Genomic DNA, 7,779 nt, shown 5'->3' with positions numbered 1-7,779 from the left:
GATTTCCTTTGCTTGAGTTTACAACATGGAACTTAGTCTGACGTGTGGACCCATGGGAGGATTTGAAAGCTGCCCTTGCATTGGAGCATACAGTTGCATCCATCCAAACAGAGGTACAGTAGAAGTGACATATTCAGTTCAGTCTGTCGATCATGGGGCTTTCAATCTCAGGGTTGTGAGTTTGAGCGCCATTTAGTTTTTCCATTTTTTAGGCTTCATTAGCAGAGAGTACAAGGAGTGTTTGAAATGAAATTCAACAACAGTATGAGAAACGCTCTCTTTCATTCGGGACTCTTAACTCTCTGCAGCATCTCGCTGTTAAAGATTGAACTTTATCTCATTTCTTTTTCACTGGGAGTCAGTGCGGCTCAGTGGGACTTCTGGCTGTCTCCCACCTCACAATCCATCTTTGCTGAGAAAGCAATGGGAAATATTACTCATGGCTGAGTAAGCAGAGGACACCGATTTAAGGTGAATGGGAAAAGAATCAAAGGCAACATGAGGAAAAACCTTTTTTATGCAGCAAATGGTTAAGATCTGATATGTACTGCCTGAGAGTGTGACGGAGGAAGATTCAACCATAGCTTTCAAAAGGATATATGATAATTATCTGAAGGGAAAAAAAAATCAGCTTTTCATGGAATACATGAGGATGTGGCATGAGCTGAGTTGCTTGTGCAGAGAGGCAGCACAAGCACGATGAGCTGAATCCCTCCTTTTGTGCTGTAAGTATTCTGTGATCTATGATTCTATACAAAGTGAAACCAACACTCACATATGAGAAACTGACAGGTACAGTGTAAACCCCACACTAACAAACCAGCAAATGCCAGGGACAGAGTAAAACCAACAGTCCTAGACATGAAACTGACAGATACTGTGTGAAACCCAAAAATCACTTATCAGGATTTGGCAGTTAATGTGTAAAAACCTCTCTTCAATATCCATCCTGCAAGGTACAAAGAAAATTAGGTACAAACCCAGGCTCATACTTCGAAGACTGAGAGATAAAGAGCAAAACACAGACTCACCTACAAGAGGCTGACAAGTACAGAGAATAAAATAGAGGGGGTGCAGATTCAAAACACATGCATGTAACGGATACTGATAGGGATAGAATCAAACCCTTTCTCACACATGACACAAAAATTGGTGGTGTCGTAAATAGTGAGGAGGAAAGCCTTAGATTACAGGCCAATATAGATCGTCCGAGGCAGAGAATATAAGAGCAGGGAGGTTATGACGGAGCTGTATAAAATGCTAGTTAGGCCACAGCTGGAGTACTGTGTACTGTTCTGGGCACCACACGAGAGGAAGGATGTGATTGCACTGGAGAGGGTACAGAAGAGAGTCACCAGGATGTTGCCTGGGCTGGAGCATTTCAGCTATGAAGAGAGACTGAAAAGGCTAGCGTTGTTTTCCTTAGAGCAGAGAAGGCTGAGGGGAGATAAGATTGAGGTTTACAAAATTATGAGGGGCATTGATGGGTTAGATAGGAAGAAACATTTTACCTTAGCGGAGGGGTCAATAACCAGGTGGCATAGATTTAAGGTAAGGGGCAGGAGGTTTAGATGGGATTTGAGGAAAAAATTTTACCCAGAGGGTGGTTGGAATCTGGAACGCACTCCCTGAAGAGGTGGTAGAGGCCGGAACCCTCACAACATTTAAGAAGTATTTACATGAGCACTTGAAATGCTACAGCAGACAAGGCTACGGGCCAAATACTGGAAAATGGGATTAGAATAGTTAGGTGCTTGATGGCCAGCACAGACACAGTGGGCTGAAGGGCCTGTTTCTGTACTGTATAACTCTATGACTCTATATCAGAAACTGATAGATCTGGACAAAAGCTGATGTTCACATACAAGTTGTTGAAAGATATGTGGTGAAACTCACATTTTTTTTTATTTCCAAAATATACTTTATTCATAAAAATCTGTAAAAATTACATTCCCAAACAGTTTAAAACAGCATCAAGTCAAAAAATACAAACAGTGCAAAGGTGATCAGTTACCTTCTGTACAATCATGAGTTGCCTCACAACCCTTCCATTTCATTGTCATGCCATATACATTTTTACATTTACAGCGCACAAAATTTCTCCGATACAGTTCGAGGGATTTCCCATGGATCCAGCCCCTCAGTTCAGCTTGGTGGGGGGACCTTACACTGTGGTCTTTCCCCATTGAGCCTTTGCTGCGGCTGCCCCAAGCCTTGGTGCGTCCCTCAGCACGTAGTCCTGGACCTTGGAATGTGCCAGTCTGCAACATTCGGTGGTGGACAACTCTTTTCGCTGGAAGACCAGCAAGTTTCAGGCAGACCAAAGGGCGTCTTTCACCGAATTGATAGTCCTCCAGCAGCAGTTGATGTTTGTCTCGGTGTGCGTCCCTGGGAATAGCCCGTAGAGCACAGACTCCTGTGTTCCCGAGCTGCTTGGGATGAAGATCAACAAAAACCACTGCATCTCTTTCCACAAAGTTAACTCACATAGCAATAGCAGAAACAGTCACAAACCAAAAACTGAAACATACAGAGTAAAAACCCACATTCTCACACCAGAAATTCACGGCTACAAAGTGAAACTGACTCTCTCCTCCCAGGCACTGACAGGTACAAAAGAAAACACGCACGAACATACCAGGAAATGAAATGTAGGAAATAAAACCTGATTATCATGTCAGAGATTGGCATTAATGACAGTTGTGGTACCCAGAATGCTCTGCGCTCCAGAATTTGCCTTGTCTCTGATAAGGAGCAGGCGCGGTAGTGCCTGAGCTCCATCTGCAGCTGGAGCGGAATATTCACAAAGTGCAGGGAGACCGCGCCCGTAGCGGGTGCACACAGCTGGAGCAGGGCATCAAGGCCACAATAGGATGGAACAATCCCGTTTGTGTCCCTGCGGGTGGCGGTGAAGCTTTTCCCTGTGAGGCTTCCCGAAACTGCCCGCCAGCAAGGTCAACTGGTCAGAGAGCGTCTGTAAATGGATAGGAATTGGGGATTGAGCAGGGAGCGTCTCTAAATGAATAAGATTTGGGGACTGGGCAAGGAGCCTCTGTAAATGGATAAGAATTGGGGATTTGGCAGGGAGCGTTTTTTTATCCGTTCGTGGGATGTGGGCGTCGCTGGCTCGATCTCAGCTGCAGTAATGTGTCCAGTTCTGGGCACCAGGTTTCAGAAAGGACATCAAAGCTTTTGAGACAGTTCGGAGGAGATTTACGAGAATGATACCAGAGATGAGGGGTTTCAGTTCTCTGGACAGGGTGGTGAAGCTGGGATTGTTGGCCAAAAATGTCAAGGGGAGATGAGGAGAGATCTTTTTACCCAGTAACTGATTCGGATTTGGAATGAATTGTCTGACAGGGTGCTGGAAACAGATTCAATTATAACTTTCATAAAGGAATTGGACAAATATTTAAAAGTGAATTTCTCCAGGACTATGGGGAAATAGGCAGGGGGTTGGACTAATTGCATCATTTTTTTCACAGATTCAGCACAGGCACAAAAGACCGATTGGCCTCCTTCTGTGCTGTATGATTCTATGAAATAGTGACAGTCAGGGCAAGTCTGTATAAGAAGGAGAAATGGAGACAGGTCAGGGAGAGCACATCACCAAAACTGGGGGATACTACATTGGACAGGGAGGGTCGGAGGGGGAGAGAGCATGTACATACAGTCAGAATCAGCACCTTCAGGGGAGGAGAGAGAGAGGAACCAGTGAGTGTAGAACTGAACCCAGCCAGAGTCAACCTGCTGAAACACCAGTGAGTTCACACTGGGGAGAGATCATTTACCTGCTCCGTGTGTGGGAAGGGGTTCACTCAGTCATCCAACCTCACTGAATATCAACTTGTTCACACTGATCAGAGACCTTTTCAATGTCCTGACTGTGAAAAGAGCTTGAAAAGCAGTAATGATCTGCTGAAACACCAACACATTCACTCTGGGGAGAGGCCGTTCCCCTGCCATGTGTGTGGGAAGGGATTCACTCAGTCATTCAATCTGCTGCAACATCAGCAAGTTCACATGTAACTGCAGGGGTTGGATTCTGCTGTTGTTGCTGCTATTCATCACTTTCAGAGACAAAGTTGGGTCTTACTTTATAACCAGTGTAGTCCAGAGCAAAAGCGTCTTCTTAATGTTGAGATAAACGGGAGAAGAAACCGGGAAGTGGCGGCGAGGATGGGGGAGGTGCTGCACCATCACTTTAATGGTGCACCCTGCCTCCCCCGGGATCCTTGCTGCACGTCCGCCAGGCCTGGCGGCTCTGATTGGGGTCGTGAGAGACCTTGAGACTCGGTGCAGCTGAGGCTGCGCTCACTCCCGCTCAGCTCTGTTGTGATATTTAAAATACGAAAGGCCTGTTGGACTGAGAGCTGATCTGGAATTTAGAAAGCAGCATTACTGGAGGCTCATTGCTGCTCAGCACAATCTCACCCCCGATCCTGGGAATTGTTGATTCTACACCCTGTAGTTCAGTTCTTCACTTAACTAGAGGGGGAGATGTGTGAGCAGAAAAACAGAGCAAATTAAAAAACACAGCTGGACAGATGTGCAACAGGTCAATCCACTGTTACAATAACTCGATCACTGAATCCCTCCTGACAGTAACCAGCCCTTTCACAGAGACTGTGGGTGGCTCTGAAAAGAGCCTTTGGTTTATTAGATGACATTTTGGCCGCTTTACTTTTTCTGGGAGCTCTGAGCGCTGGTTTGCTTGGGCAGCAGCAAGGCCTGGATATTAGGCAGCACCCCGCCCTGAGCGATGGTCACGTCTGCCAGCAGCTTGATGAGCTCCTCGTTGTTGCGGACGGCCAGCTGCAGGTGTCTGGGGATGATGCGGGTCTTCATGTTGTCCCGGGCCGCGTTACCGGCCAGCTCGAGGATTTCAGCGGTCAGATACTCGAGCATTTTGCAGCGCCAACCTCATCACATTTCCGCAACAAATCCATCTTCGTGCATGCGTGATAAAGCATCATTGGGTATCTAGCCACCCCATCCCCCCACCACTTGGCTGGAGGAAGTGGCTGAATGGGAGATTTTGAAGCTGTAGCTCTCCCCCCTCGGCAACTCACTCCAGGCCTCGACGAATGCCCCCTCAGCCGCTCGCTCCAGACCTCGCTGCTCCCCCACCCCCCCCACTCCCCTGGCCAGTTGTTCCTCGCTTCGCACCACCCCACTCTCTGGCCACTCGCTCCAGGCCGTGCCACTTACCTCCTCTCAGCCACTCACTCCTACGTAGCCCTGTCACTCCTTGCGGCCCTCCTGCTTCTACAGGTGGTGCCTGGTGAAGAAATGTGGGAGCGAGTGTCACGGCCACAGCTAGCAGCTGTGGGCTGGGCTGGGACAGGGTGGGGGGTGGGGGTGCGGAGAGCGAACAGCCAGAGTGCGGAATTTCACCAGTAGGGAGGAGGGGGAGAAAGCGAGTTGCAGAGAGGGGGAGAGCGGTCAGTGGGGTGGGAGCTAGTAGCTGCGTTCGGGTGAAGTCAATCCTGGTCAGTTATATAAACAAATCACAATAACGAATTGGCAGCACATTTTATCCTCTGCCCGATTTTCCTTTCCATCGATCGGGGTGCTAATTCACTATCTTCCAATGGAAATTCAATCATAAAATTCCTTTTGTATTTAATAGGATTACTGAAATGTTAAATGGATCTGAGGATGACAGTTAGTATTAGCAAACGCACCCGAGTGAATTAGCACCCCAATCGATGGAAAGGAAAATCGGGGAATGTAGAGAATGTGCTGCCAATTCGTTATTGAGATTCGTTGAGTAATTCGATTCTGCCCAACACTGAAATTGGCGGCCTTTTTGAATTCAACCTTTCTGCCAGGACGACAATTTAAGCCAATGATTTGCTGTATTTTCTAATTCGAGGCTCGGCAATTGGTTAAGACATGCGAATGGGAAGAGGGTGACCAATCAGAAGTGGGCTCTGGATAGCGCGGGCTCAAACTGCGGGAATTCCAGGTCCCTGAATGAATGAACTGAAACTGATCAGTTTCACAAACCCTGTCAGTTTCAGTGCAGGAAACACCGTCTCGGGGGAAATAACATCACAAGTGGGTCTGGTTCCAGTGACCGATTTAACGGCTGCTGCAAAACTCCCGGATTCCCTCATTGCAGCGAAATCATTTTGAAATTCTAGGAAAACAATGAGTGATTCTGGAGGAGTGATGTGGCTTTTCACTGAGGGCATGTGTCGACTGGGGAAATAACTAACTGTAGAGCCTCGGGCACTGTTTACACAGCCCGTTTAGAAAATCAAATCCACTGCACATCCTTGCTGCAAATGAAATGTCAAATTTGGGGATTCTAGTTTTGTATCTCGAACACAGCACAGATTTATTCCAGGCAGTTCTAAACAGCCTATCCCAGCTCCCGTTTCTAGGTCACTGCTCTCTCTGTGAGGCGGTGGGTGGCTCTTAGAAGAGCCTTTGTTGTGTTTGCAGGAAAGGGTCGAGTTTTTCAGCCGCTGAATCCGTAGAGAGTGCGACCCTGCCGTTTCAGAGCGTACACCACATCCATGGCAGTGACCGTCTTGCGCTTGGCGTGTTCAGTGTAGGTGACCGCATCCCTGATCACATTCTCCAGGAAAACCTTCAACACCCCGCCAGTCTCCTCATAGATCAAACCCGAGATCCGCTTGACCCTGCCACGGCGAGCCAGGCGGCGGATTGCTGGTTTGGTGATGCCCTGGATATTTTCACGAAGCACTTTGCGGTGCCGCTTTGCTCCGTCTTTGCCCAGTCCTTTCCCTCCTTTACCTCTGCCAGACTTTCTTTTATTAATTTCCAAAATATACTTTATTCATAAAAATCTGGAAAAAATAAATACATTACAAAACAGTTCCAAAAAGCACCAAGTCAAACAATACAAAGAGTGCAAAGGAGATCAGTTTCCTTCAATACAGGAGTGAGTTGCCTCACAACCCTTCCATTTCATTGTCATGCCATGTACATTTTACAGCAAACAAATATTTTCTGGCTACAGTTCGAGTGGTTTCCCATGGATCCAGCTCCTCAGTTCAGCGTGGTGAGGGGAGCTTACACTGTGGTCTTTCCACATTGAGCCTTTGCTGCGGCTGCCCCAAGTTTTAGTGCGTCCCTCAGCACGTAGTCCTGGACCTTGGAATGTGCCAGTCTGCAACATTCGGTCATGGACAACTCTTTGCGCTGGAAGACCAGCAAGTTTCGGGCAGACCAAAGAGCGTCTTTCAATGAATTGATAGTCCTCCAGCAGCAGTTGATGTTTATCTCGGTGTGCGTCCCTGGGAACAGCCCATAGAGCACAGACTCCTGTGCTACAGAGCTGCTTGGTATGAACCTCGACAAAAACCACTGCATCTCTTCCACACCTGCTTTGCAAAGACACATTCCAGAAAGAGGTGGGCAACGTCTCTTTTCCACCACAGCCACCACGAGGGCCGCGTGTGGATGGGGTGAGACTTCGGGTGTGCAGGAAGGAACTGACAGGGAGGGCTCTTCTTGCCATCAGCCAGGCTACAACTTGGTGCTTTTTGAAAGTTCTGGTGATGAGGCATTCTGCCAAATGACTTTGGACTTCTGCTCAGGGGACCATCCGACAGGATCCACCATCTCCTTTTCCCATAGGGCCTTGAGCATATTCCGTGCAGACCACTGCCTGATGGATTGGTGGTCAAAGGTGTTTTTCCACAGAAATTTTTCCATGAAGGATAGGCAGTACGGCACAGTCCACCTTGATGGAGCATTCCGCGGCAATATGACCAGGCCCATCCTTTGCAACACTGGGGACAG

The sequence above is a fragment of the Heterodontus francisci genome, unplaced genomic scaffold, assembly GCF_036365525.1.
Source record: "Heterodontus francisci isolate sHetFra1 unplaced genomic scaffold, sHetFra1.hap1 HAP1_SCAFFOLD_61, whole genome shotgun sequence".
In the NCBI taxonomy this organism is placed as follows: domain Eukaryota; kingdom Metazoa; phylum Chordata; class Chondrichthyes; order Heterodontiformes; family Heterodontidae; genus Heterodontus; species Heterodontus francisci.
Note: the sequence above shows the minus strand (reverse complement) of the source record.